At 40.4% G+C, this 14,045-nt stretch overlaps 1 long non-coding RNA gene across 1 annotated transcript in view; it reads right to left on the bottom strand.

Annotated features, from left to right (window-relative positions):
- Nucleotides 1–13,750, bottom strand: part of LOC103562914 (uncharacterized) — a 67,143-nt gene extending 53,393 nt beyond the window's left edge. The window contains exons 1-2 of the long non-coding RNA XR_547762.2: nucleotides 13,449–13,750; nucleotides 12,017–12,214 (exon numbers count right to left, since the gene is read on the bottom strand). This is a non-coding gene — a long non-coding RNA (uncharacterized lncRNA). The remainder of the gene's footprint in view (nucleotides 1–12,016; nucleotides 12,215–13,448) is intronic.
- Between the last annotated feature and the right edge of the window lie 295 nt (nucleotides 13,751–14,045).

The following is a 14,045-nucleotide window of genomic DNA, read 5'->3' as shown; positions in this document are numbered from 1 at the left end:
TTAAGCCTCCAATATTCCCAGATATCATCTTGGAGAGGAGTCATGGCGAGGGAGGAGGGGAGGTCTGTTACTTATTAGTCAGGGTTCTCTAGAGAAACAGAACCAACAGGAGATACATATATCTCACCATATATATATATATATATAAAAATATACCTCACCTCACCCATTTTTTCCCATGAAAACCACAGTAAGGGCTCTGGCCCATGCTTTCCTCTCACTCCTTCTGCCTCCTGAAGACCCTGGAGCTTTCCCCATGCGGCCCAGTGTGGTGTGATGTGCCCCCTCCTCTTGGGAATTGTAAGTAATAAATTCTTCTCTCAAGGCAGTTGTCTCCATGTCTATAACCTTAGCATACCTGATTAAAACAAATCCCAAGTACATTTTAAAACAGGAGGTAATCAGAAAGCTCATGCACTTATCTGAAGGAGACAGGGTCTTCCAAAGGGGCTTATTTTAAATGGAAGAGATGATGATGTTCTTAATTGGCAAGTTAAAATTTAAGTTGAGTTGTGGTGTGAGGAAATTTTCCATGCCACAGTGGGGAAGAGATATAAGCTTGCAAGAGGCCCGTTGCTCAGATGTTTGGTCGAATATTACGGCAGAATGAAAGCTATTAACAGAATAACAAGATGGCTGCTGCTTTTCCTTTCATTAGTGTCTCAGTCGGCTGGGGCCACCATGACAAAACACCACAGACTGGGTGGTTGAAATAACAGAAATTCATTTTCGCTGGGAGCTGGAAGTCTGCGATCAGGATGGGGCATGGTTGGGTTCTAGTGAGCGCTCTCTTCCTGACTTGCAGAAGGCTGCCCTCTCTGTGCGCTCAGCATGTGCACATGGAGAGAGAAAGAGAGCTCTCTTCCTCTTCTTATAAGGCCACCAATGTTATTGGATTAGGACCCTATCCTTAGGACCTCATTTAATCCTAATTACCTCCTAAAAGCCCCGTCTCCATGTATAGTCACATTGAGAGTTAAAGCTTCAACATATGAATTTGGGGGGACACAATTCCACACATAGTCATTAGAATTTAAACAGGGATAACTTACCATGGTCTTCACGGCCTTCCTGAGGCACCCTCATATACTTTATCTCATGGGAGCAATGACAGACCCTGCCTGTCAGCGCTGCTGCGCGAGCAGAATCCATCATTCAGTATCAAAACTCTTAGCTGGAATTATCTGACTGATATTACAGGACTTCATGGGAAAGAATAAATTGGATTTTTCCAAATTTCTTCACCCAAATTTTCATATTCTTGAGGTTCCTAGGACAAAAAAAGTGCTTATTAAGGGTCGGCCCCCTGGCCGAGCGGTTAAGTCTTTGCGCTCCACTGCGGCAGCCCAGGGTTTCGCCGGTTTGAATTCTAGGCACAGACATGGCACTGCTCACCAGGCCATGTTGAGGCGGGGTCCCACATGCCACAACTAGAAGGACCCACAACTAGAATATGCAACTATGTACTGGGGGGCTTTGGGGAGAAAAAGGAAAAATAAAAAAATTTTAAAATTTAAAAAGAAGTGCTTATTAGTTAACAAGAGTATGCTTTTTCAGGGCAGCTGGGTTCCAAGATGTTCCCACATTTATAAATGGGAGCCAAGATTTTATCAAACCCTGCCACTCTTTCAAAGCCAACTCAAAACCAATCTCAAGCTTTTCTGGACTGCCTTCTCCCATCTCTGAGGATCTGAAGCAGGTATAGTGTGAACCCTGGAATTTGACACATAACCGTGGAGCATGCGGCAATGGGTCTGCCCTCACTCAGCGGTGACTCTCCCCGCTCTGCTTTGGTCAATCCTGTTTCCATGGGATCATAAGCAGGCTACGAATTATGGGATCTCATGGTTCAAGATGTCAGCCTCCTGTGCTGTCACCTGCTTCCAGTCTCCTGTTCCCTCCCGCTTAGCAAATGCAGTGATTTATTTTCAGTCCTCGTTCTCTTTTCGACACATGTTGACAGCTGAGATGATGGATCACTCTCTCTCTTGAAACTCCTCTGCTGCAGCACCCCACTCCCAGGCTTCTTTCTCCTTCTCTGGCTGCTTTCTTGGCCTCGTTTGTTGGCTCCTCTCCTCCTCCCCATTCCTTACCTCTTGGTCTTGCCCTCAGGGCTCCAGCCTGGGACCTCTCCTCTTTTCACCCTAGGCTGTCTAGTCTCTCCCTGCACAAACCCCTAGTCTTTACCTCTTGAATGCAGACGAGTCCTAAATCTACATCGCCAGCTTAGACTCCCCTCATAAGCTCAAGATAGGCAACCACTTTCATATGTCCTGTTGGACTTTCATATGTCCTAAAACTCCAAAAGTACAAAACGAATGTATTTCACCTTAACCACTCCTCCTTCCCCAGACCTCCTCCTCCTCCTGTGTTCTCTTCTTCAGGTAATGGCACCACAGGAGTGAGTTCTTATACAACCCGAGTGAGCAACTCAATATTCTGTAACAAATATATTCCAATAAATACCATCTTCCTTCACAAACATATTTGACAAGATTTGTGGTCATCATAGGCTCATGGTTAAAGGTTATATTGCTAGGAGGTTCACAAAAGCCTTTTGTAGTTAATAGTTGAATACCTTAAAGATCTTCTTAACGTTCTCGGAAAACATGAAAGACAAAAATTCTAATTTATTATAACAAGAAACAGAACATACATAGATTTAACCTTAAGTAAATCATTGTCCCTCTGGGCTAATGCTCTTTACTATTTGTTCTCCTGAAGTCAATGGAATAGCAAGTGTTCCCACCCAGGTCAGCCCCTAACAATGTTGGAGTGTGGATCAGTATTACAGTAGAGGCCCATATATCACTATCTAAACCATTGGAATTTATAATTCAAGATGGCAAACTATAAAATAAAATATATTTTATCTACTTAACAAATAAAATGCCATAAGGGCAAAAATTTTAAAAATGTGAAAGCTATGGTTTTAGTATGACTGAAAATTGTCAAAAATTCAAAGATAACTGAATTTCATTAGTATTGCATAAGTCTGGATAGTATACGAACACGCCAGCGATATTTGGATGAATAAAATAAAGAGCTGAGTAGTTCACAAAATATTATATGTTTATTCCATAAAATTTATTTGTGCTTTCATTTCAGCAAAATCACTAATTATGTTTTATATTTAAGAGTTCACAGAATTTATGTTCCATCAATAGCAAAGATTTAATGGATTAAAAAATAAAATGTAACTATATTTAAAGCAGTCAACATTTGAATATATTTTCATCAAAATTATTTTTCATATTATTGTGAAAAGTTATTCTCATTAATTATCTATTAAATTAGAGGGCTACATACAAATTACAGTTAACAAATATCAATTTTTAAATAATATTTAAATGCAATAAGCTTTGAGATTAAGTAACATCACTCGGAAGGAATGCACAGAGAAGAGGACCCAGACTAGACCCAGGCTCTTCGATACTACAGGAAAATGGTCTGGGAAGCAGACATCGGCAGCAATAGGTCTTGGGATTCGAATAACTACATCTACCAACAGCTTATGGAAGTAGGTAAGAAACAATGAAGACCCTATTGAAGAGCAAAGAGCTTATCGGACTAGCTGCATAATTAAAATGGGAATTAGTAAGTCAACATGAAGAAAAATATTCAACCTCATTCATGAAAGAAATGAAAATTGAAACATGATGCAGTTTGGAGTAATTGTGGGTTTTTTCCGCATTTTTAAATGGACAGTTTTCAAATGTATTGAAAAGTGGACAGAACAGAATAATGAACATCTGTATACCCATTATCCAGATTCAACATTTGTTAACATTTTGCTTCTTACTCATCTTTCTTTCAACACAAAAACACATACTTTTTTTTTCTGCTGAACCACTTGAAAGTCAGTTGCACTTCGCATTACATTTCATTCCGAAACACTTGGACACGCACCTCCTTATCTGTGACGTTTTCCTATGTGACCAAAGGAACATTATCACACCTCAATGTCAATTGAGTATATGCACATGGTTGCACAACAGAGCTCCAGAACTTCTTCATCTTGCAAAGCTGAAACTCTATATCCATTAAACAATAACTCCCCATTTCCCCATTACGCCCCAAAATTAATTTTAATTCAATAATATATCTAATATACAGTCCATATTCAAACTTCCCAAATTGTCTCCAAAAAGATTTTTGCAGTAGTCTCTTTAACTGCCGTATTTCTTTAGTCTCTTTTATTTTAGAATGTCTCCCTACCCTAGTTTTGCTTTTTATGACATTGATTTTCTTTACAAGTCCAGTTGTCTTGTAGAAGGTCTCATGTTCTGAATTAGTCTGATTGCTTCCTTATGATTACATTCTGATTAAATGTTTTTGGCAAGAACACTCCGTAGGTAACATTGTGTACCTCTTGTTGCGTCACACCAGGGAGACCATAATGCTGGTCGTTCACTATTCGTGGTACAAAGTTGGATGATTTGGTTAAGGCTGACGGCCAGATCTCTCCTTTGTAAAGATACTTTTCCCCTTTGAAATTACTAAGTAATCTGTGGCGATACTGTGAGACCATGTGAATATTCTGTTTCCCAAAACCCTTTCACACAATTATTAAATCAGAGGTTGCAAAATGATTTTATAATTCGAATGTTTTTAACTTCTTAACTGGCATTCTACTGTAAAGAAAAGCTTTCCTTTCTTTTTCCCCGTTATCTTTCTTATTTATTTATTATCATCATACTCTCATACATTTTTGTATTCAATATGTTATCACCCACTGTGGTCATTATTCTTTTTGATGCAAATATTGTCAGATTTGGCTTGTGGGACCCCCTTCAAGCTGTACTTTTTGACATGACCCCATTAGTCTTTGAGCATTTTCTTACTTTCCGACACAATAGATTTTTCCAGGCTTACCTTGTATTTTCTCTGCCCAGGCATGGAGTCAGCCATTTTCCCAAGGAACACTGTTTCTTTTTGGTGGGGAGTGGTATTCAGAAACTAAGGTCTGGGCTCTTGTCTACAGATGTGTGTCCCTGTTTCTTGGTCTTTTCAGTATAAACACCAGGAAAACACACACACAGGTTTATTCCATATCTCCCATTCAAATCTAACACAGCTCTCCCTGGCTTTCCCCCTATTCCATGTTTGCATCTCTCTCTTTAGCCACAGTGAAAACTCTGGCTCATAAAAACATTAACGTGTGCATTAATTTGATCTATTCCATAACACACACAAAATTGTTTCAGAATTATGGCGCCAATACCACTAGCAACCACAAACCCTTTGTAAAGTCCAAACTTTCTTTGCCATTCTTTTCGTTCTTAGACTGCGCCCCAGCAAGAATATGCGCTCACAGTGCCACCTTCACAAACTATTTGAGTTTATCTTTTCTTTCCAAAGTTATCAATACAGTTTCCTTTTTATTTAATCTTTAGGATTGTTTATTGTAGTCCTAAGTTTATTTTTTGCATATGTAAAACATTTAGGAAGTTCAAGAGTTACAACTACAGAGCAAAGCTCCCGTCCCTTTCCTTCCACTCCAGTTGCCACTAAAGCCTAGATAGAACAATTTTAAATAATTTCTGGCTAATCCACCTGCTTTTTCAAATGCACCTGCATGCATATTTCTCATGTCTGTATGAAGTAACTTCATATAAATTCGTACCGTCTTCCTCCTACCAGACACTGTGTCCTAGGACCAGAGATGATGAAGACGAATGAGTGATGGACTGTGGGAGGGCAGGGAGCTATGATGGAAAGATATGACGTGGAACTTTCTGGTAAGAAAACAGATGGGTTTGTAAAAATTCAGAGAATTCTTTCAAAAGGGAAGAAATAGTCAGCTGTGTCCAATGTGGCTAGGAAGTCATGGAAGACGAGGGTGAAGAACTGACCAAGAGGGAGTCATTGGTGACCTGGACTAGAGTGGTTTCAGGAGGTGATGGGGAGGAAAGACTAATGAGATTGGAGTGGATTAAAGAGGGGCTGGGAGGTGAAGAAGGGAGATGTCGGTACGGGCGCCCCTTCTGAGGAGCATTTCCGCAAAGGGGAGCAGACAGATGGGGCTACAGCTAGAGGCAAGCTTGATTTGAGGGAAGCACTTTCTTTTAACATGAGAGAAACTACGGCATGCTTGGGTGTTGATGGCAGTGCTCCCGCACAGAGAGGGGAATCAATGGTGTGGGACAGAAAAAAAGACAACTGCAAGAGCAACGTCTTTGAACATACCGAAGGGGACAGGATCTAATGCACAAAAGGACTAGCACATAACTGAGGCTTAAGAATGATGTGTCGAGTGAAAAAGAAGGTAAGCAATGGACTTTTTCCTCAAAGTAATCAAGTCGAAAGAGAGGAGACGGATGACTGAAGCACTCCCTACCGAGCAGACACCACCGCAAGCGCTGTGACTTCATGGAAGAGCAAGAACTTGGAGGAAGAAGCAGCACATTCTCAGTGGCGAAGATTCCCAGAGCAGGTGGCACCTGCTGGACCTTCAAAGACCAGAAGGAGAAGCAAAGGATTTCGAGGGAGAAAGGACATCACTCCAGCCTGAGGAAACAACGGGAGCAAAAGCAGGAGCGATGAAGCCTACAGCTTGCACCGTCACTTCACAAAACTCTTATTTTCACAACAGCCAACATCATACACAAATGGGGCTTTCTTATAAATATCTGGGGCTAAAGTTTGTTGATAGCACTCTTAATCGGCAGCTACGGGAGGAAGAACGTGGTTTTCTGCTCCTCTCTCTGCATATGTCATTGGCTGGCTCTGGAAAGTTTAGCGTGGAATCCTCTTCTTGCCACTTTCGTCTACAAGCCCTGGATGTCCTGACCACACCTTACACAGAGAGTACTTTCATCTCCTCCCCCGAATGGTGGAGAGAGCCTAGCAGCTTATTTAAACTCAGTCTCGATTTTCTCCTCTGCAAAGTAGAGATGGTAATACCTAGAGTATTGTAGAGTGTTGTGTGGATTAAAGTAGGCAATACACATGACGTGCCTGCTCTGTGCTTGGAACAGAATATGTACTCAATAAATGGTGAGCTACTTCTGGTACTAATCATAGACAAGACCACATATACTTCTGATGTGATCAGCACTGTTTGAAGTCTTAGAAGGTATTAACTCACTGAATGCCTACTTCATCTTACGAAGTAGGAATTATCATTGCCTCTTCATAAATGAGAATCCTAAGGTAAACAAGCAGCAGAGCTGGGATGTGAGATGAGGCAGGCTGGCCACAGAGCCTTGCTTCTCATCTTCTGTGCCACACTGACTCCCTAATAGTGAATAAAATCACATCAGGTCTAAGACCAGATCCATCTCCCTTTTTTTTTTTTTTTTTTGGTGAAGAAGATTGGCCCTGAGCTAACATCTCTTGCCAATTTTCCTCTTTTTGCTTGAGGAATATTGTCACTGGGCTAACATCTATGCCAATCTTCCTGTATTTTATGTGGGATGCCTCCAGCGTGGCTTGATGAGCAGTGGTAGGTCAAACCCCGGGCCACTGAAGCAGAGCACATGAACCTAACCACTACACGACTGGGCTGGCCCCATACCAGATCCACCTTTTGTCTTAGATCCATTTCCCTTATTAACAAGGAATCCAAAACTTAAGCCAGTAGAGTTAGGAATTGTTATGTTCTCCATAACTGTGGAAGCCAGCAAGAAGCGTGAAAAATCACCTACACATTTTATTGACATGCTTCAGTTTGACCAAATTTCCTTCACTCCCCAGTTGTTACTGTAATAATAAAATTCAACCTACTTTGTTTTATTTATGGTTAAAAATTTGCCATTATTCAAGAGTATACAGAAATGCCAGGAACGTATCCAACCAAAACACTTCCACAAGCCTACAAAGAAATATGAACAAAAATATTTACTTCAGCACTTTTTATAATATTGAAATATTAGAAACCACCCAAATATCTTTCCGTACGGGTCTAATTAAAGTGTGGCACATCCATGCACTACAGGACAGCTTTCAACAAGATAAGAAAAAACTCTCATACGTAAAACGAAAAAGCAAGATGCAAAACTGTGTGTCTAAATTGGTCCTACCCTTGAAAACTAATGCATATTTAGTATGTGCATAAAAAAAACATTAGAGAAATAATCCACAAACCCTTAACAGTAGTTATGAGGAAGAAATAACAGATGACTTTTGAATTACTAAATTATACATTTCTGGATTGTTTGAATTATTTACAAGCACTTATTCACTTCTCATATCAGAAGAAAACAATATATTGTTTAAGTAGGCAGAAGAGGCGAGGCCAGTCAGAAACAAGCAGCCTCATGCAGGCTCTCATCCCGCGTCTGTGAGCGGCTGCCTCGTTCCCAGGAAATCCACACAAACATGCATCCCCTGACCCTGTCCATGGTAGGAAACTTGGCCGTTACGCCGATGAAAGGAATTAGCATCACTGTGAAATCACACTGGTTTGGCTGTGGAAAGGAAGAGGCGGTAAGTCAACTCAGCTTTCGAGAACTTCACTTTGTTCGCATCAGGCCTCAGAACCTTCCCGGCCATAAAAGTAACAGAGACAAGATAAATAATCACTAGAATAGCTGAGGTTTTCACAGTGATCCACAAATTTCAGAGTCTCTCACAACCACTTACACCACATTTCGCGTCTGCTCCTTCCGAAAGCTCTGGGAAACATATTTTTCAGAAGAGGAAGCTGCTGGTAAGATCCAGCAGGACCAGAACCCAGAATGTCTTGTGTCCACTAGCAAAGAGGGTCATCCTGGAATCAGCCAGAATAATAATGAGTACAATTTATTTTTAGGCAAAATATATCTCTTCCTGAAAAGCTAAATAAACAGTGTATCTACCAAAGAAGAAAGACTGACAGTAGGTGAACCACGTAGAAAATGCAACGGAAACTGAGGCCACGCATGAAGCCATAGATGAGGGCGACATCAGTCAGCCTGGCTTCCCCTGGATCTTGGAGAGTGGTTCAGAGTAAATTTGAATGTTGTGACAATGCCCTGGAGGGTCTCAGTCTTATTGGCACTTGGCATTGTCCCTTCTCCATTCTGTTGCCATGGACCTGACATGTGAGGAGAATGGGAACACTGGGAAGGCGGCCCCTCCCCTGCCAATCTCATTTGCAGGACTGTGTCCTCCTCCCCTGGAAGCCAGGAAGCCACCATGGCCTCTGGGATGGCCAATGTTTGTTTCACAAAGGCAAAAATTAAGATGCGAAATCATTATGCAAATTCCTCAAGGTGATTGAGTGACAAGATCAAGCATAAGATCCACCTTTCTCAACTCCAACCTCAGTGCCAGCCCACAAAATGGAGAAGCCCAGCCCACACCTCATTTCAATTCTCATTCTATCCACAGCACAAACCTCACCTCTCTGCTTTTTCTAATTAACCTCCCTTGCTTCCTTTTTGCTCTCACTCCGAGCTGAGTCCATTACTCTTGTTCAGCCAAAGGAGGAAGAGGGAATAAATAGATTAATAAAGTAAGGTAGAGAAAGAGGTGATCCAAAGAGTTGGTAAAATAGTTGGCTATCATATTTTAAGACAACATTGTTCCAATAATTTTGATGCCTTATTATAGATACAAAACTTCAGTTTTTAAAAACTAGAAAAATATATTTTCTTCTCAGTCTTCAGTGGGCCCTTTATAGAGGAAGGCCCTTGCCAACATTCCCAGCTGAGACTTCAATGAATGGACAGGCAGTTTGAAAACAAGAATAAAAATTATTCTGACTCTACTTCCCCAACCCAGGTTTTCTGAACTCTTTCTTTCCACTAGCAAATGGGACAGCCTGAAAACAGAGATGCTGAGATATGCTATCTTTGTGAATGAAGACCAGATTCCTCCATAGGCAAACTCTATTAGTCTTCCCTTCACAGTGCAAGAACCACGGATCAACAAAATGCGTATGTCCATTTATACAATAGAATACCGTTCAACAATAAAAAGGAACCAAAATACTGATAATGCTACAATGTGACAGAACCTCAAAAACATTATGTTCAGTGAAAGAAGCCAGTCACAAAAGACAACGGGTATGATTCCATCTATATTAAATGTCTAGAACAGAAAAATCTCTAGAGACAGGAAGCAGGCTCCTGGCTGCCTGGGGCTGGGGTAGGGTGGGAATGAACTTGAAGCAGGCACAAGAGGTCTCACTGAGATGCTGAGAATGGCCTAAAACTGACTTGTGGTGATGAGCACACAGCTCACTAAATTTACTAAAGGGCATTAAAAGAACACTTAAAATGGGTGGATTTTGTGGTATACAAATTATATCTCAGCAAAGTTGTTTTAAAACAATGCAAGAGTCTCCTGCAAATCTCAGGTTGCCAGATTTAACTCCACATTCCTGCCAGTGTTTGAGCCACTTCAGAGAAAATGACACGCCTGACATCATCTTTGTAAAATTATATGATGTCCCAAGACTTGCCACGGAAGAGCCCCAAAAGCAAGCACAAACAGCAAAATCCCCCAATTCTTTTCATTTAGCAAAGCTGACTGTCATCTTCTTACAGACTTCCCCTCTGCTTGCTGAAATGACTTTGGCTTGTTTACTTTTTATGGGAACTTTACTACTGTCTAAACACGAGCGTTTCATTTGAAGTTGACTGCAGCATCATTTACTTCTTTTTTTTCAGATTTTATTTTTTTCCTTTTTCTCCCCAAAGCCCCCCAGTACATAGTTGTAGATTCTTTGTTGTGGGTCCTTCTAGTTGTGGCATGTGGGACGCTGCCTCAGCGTGGTTTGATGAGCAGTGCCATGTCCGCGCCCAGGATTCGAACTGACGAAACACTGGGCCGTCTGCAGCAGAGCGCACGAACTCAACCACTCGTCCACGGGGCCAGCCCCGAATCATTTACTTTTGCGTGGTCAGCTGGGATAGCCAAGTGTTAACCAGCATAGAGTCAAATTTATCCAAACTATAGCATTCACTCTTGGTTTCTTATTTGGCTAGAAAGCAATTTAGAGGCTTTTTCCAATCTTAAAAATATTTATGGATAATCTTTTCTTTCTATTTTACTTATAATGTATTTATAGTTCATGAAAGCTGTGAGTATCAATTCATTCTTTCCTTTTAAAATGTTATGCAGGTGGATGTATATACAAGGATTTCAGTCTTGTTGGTAGCAGCAAAATATTGTTCATAAATAGGGAACTGGTTAAATAAATTATTATACATCCGAACAGGGAATGAATTACTATGTTATTAAAAATATGGAGCAAAATCTATAGGAACTGGTGTGGAACTACCTCCAAGGTATGTTGTTAAGTAAAAATAGATGTGAACCAGCATGCTTCTTACGCTGCCCTTTGTATTCTGTTTCTAAAAGAATATACGCATAAATGCTGCACACACTTAAGCATCTGAGTGTAGACACGCCAGATTGGTACAAGTGCATTCTTGTCGGGAAGGGAACTGGGTATCTGGGGGTTTGCCCTGGCAGGGTCGCTAGCTTTCTGGTACATATTCTTTAATATTGTTGAAATGTTTACCACATACGTTATTATCCTTTGCAAAAATTTTTTATGTTTTACACCTTTACCCCTATGTTTGGTAAACCATATTTCAGTTAATAAGTTAGAAAAAGAAAACAATTTGTGGCCAGCCCAGTGTCATTATGGTTGGATTCGTGCACTCTACTTTGGATCCTGGGCACGAACCTGCACACCACTCATCAAGCCACGCTGTGGCAGCATCCCACACACAAAAAAGTAGAGGAAGATCGGCAACAGATGTTAGCTCAGGGCTAATCTTCCTCACACAGACACAAAAATACAATTCAAATACTCTAACAACTTTTGTCCAAATAAAATAATAATGACCAAATTTTAATACATAGTTTAATAAGAAAGTTATTTGAAGACTTCAATTTCCCCACCTCTAAAACAGAGATATTATTATGAAGATCAATGGCGTAACATCTGTAAGATTTTGTAAGATGCAGAATCATTGAGATGGAGTTTGCAGGGGCAGCTCACCCTTGGGTGTAGTAAATAGAGTTCAGCTGCAAGAGCAATGGCTCTCTCCGTAGTGGACATTTGCTACTTACTCACCGCAGTATCACACAGCTTGAATTGGACTTGACATACGGTGATCAATTATGCCTTTTGGTATCACAGGATCATATTCATTATCAAATCCTTGGGGACTACGTTTAGCATTAAATACGTTTGCAGCAGCAGACAAATTCATAGTCTGACTGTCAGTTCATTGCACTGCCTCATCATTCTTCTGCTATACAATTAATTTAGCTGAAGAAACAGTAACAAACACATCCTAAAATTATGATGGCACATTACAGTACACAAAACACAACTACAAGATTTATCACATTCCACCCTCTTAGCAACTCTGTGGGGCAGGCAGACACACATGACGTCTGCCTCATGGAGGGTCATAGTTAAATCATCCAATCAGGAAGCAGAGAGCTGAGACAAGAAGCTGGGTTCCCAAATCCCGCCTCACAGAGGTAAACATATTTCACAGCAGGTATGTGAGAATTCAGAAAAGGCTGTGTTTGTATATAAAATCTGTTTCGTTATATTAGAACATAAAGACAATGGCCAATTTCATAATTTGTTTTTGGTGAAGATAATTCACATAGACATTGTTTCATTTGCAGTTTGAACTTACTTGACAACTGTAATATCTAAATTCACATGCATAGCTAAAGAGTGTTCCTGTGTGATGGGGACCATTCATCCTCATAGGCTCATTTATGACTCATGGATTTGTGTGGGTGTTGAAGAGAAAATCCAAAGAAAGAAGAATGGGAAAAGATTTCTTTATATATTTAAGTACAAATAATAGAAAGAGGCTGAACTAAGTTATCAATGACGGTGAAGTGAAATGTTCTCTGGAAAATCCATGGCCACAGCATTAATGCTGCCTGAGGAACGTGACTGCTTAAAATTCTGGTCTGGAAAACCTGTTCATAAATGCTTTTTCATTCTTGTTATTACATGAGGTCACTGTTCCTAATTTTTCCAGGCTTACAAATGCAGTAATTGGCTTTACACATTTCAGTGATTGAAGATGTATGGTTTTAATATGCATGGCGCATTGGGAAGAGCAACTCTGGCTGTCCTTCAATGTGTTGCTCTGGACTAAGGTGGATTCTCACCATGTTTTGCAGCAAGGTGTGAAGACATTTATTATTTTAAACATTAACCACTTATTGTATGACAAAAACATAATATTAGAGAACATAATAAATTATCATCATTATGATTCTTATACACACACATTAATAAAGACATTAAATCGCATCCCTAAGCCCAGAATCTGGGGACTCTGACAATATCCCATCGATGTGATTTTGTTGCAGTATTTTTCAAGATTTAATGGAGTTAAGCTATTTAGTTTGCTTTTGGACATTGTCTAACTTGGCAGAAAAAAAATCACCTAATCTGGGAAGGAAAAGTATCACAATTTTATGTAAGTGCTGAAATTGTCTTTCTTCATAGCTTAAAAGGAAATACTTACTCACAGCGGAATGAGTCACCTCCCTTTTATTTGGTTCCAACTTGCAGAGTCATCTCGCTGCTAAAATGGTTTCAGAGCCGGAGACAGGAGGTTTCTAAGCCAGAAAGAAACTCCCCTTGTCTTTGAATATGTGCCTTTTTAGAATTGAACCTCAAGGTCTGACAGCAACTAAATCTTGAGTTTCCATGAGATATATTTAGCAAGACTTAGCAGTCCTTTGAAGAGTCCACGCGCGTTATTCTAACGATCACGCACGGTGTCACTGAGTAACTTCCGCCCCTTCCTGCAGACGTCGTGAGAACACCGCCGGGAGCGGGTAAAGGACAGCTGACCGAGACCCGGTCAAGTGTGAATGGACTTCCGGTTTTGTTTTTTGTCTTAGAGACTGATTTAGCTAACCTAAGCTAAAGGAAAGCTAATTACCTTGTATTTGAGTTAATGTGAGACTTCACTTTGTATTTTGAAATGTTAAACGCTTACCGGCCTCTTATTGAACATTTACATATATATGTATGTGTTTATAATTATATGTTAGTGTACATGGCTTTTATCCTGGATAATGGATTATAGTGAGCAGGGCTGCTCCGGGGAAGCGTT

Source organism: Equus przewalskii, chromosome 18 (genome assembly GCF_037783145.1).
Source record: "Equus przewalskii isolate Varuska chromosome 18, EquPr2, whole genome shotgun sequence".
NCBI classification, from domain to species: Eukaryota; Metazoa; Chordata; class Mammalia; order Perissodactyla; family Equidae; genus Equus; species Equus przewalskii.
Note: the sequence above shows the minus strand (reverse complement) of the source record. Positions and strands in the feature narration are given on the sequence as shown.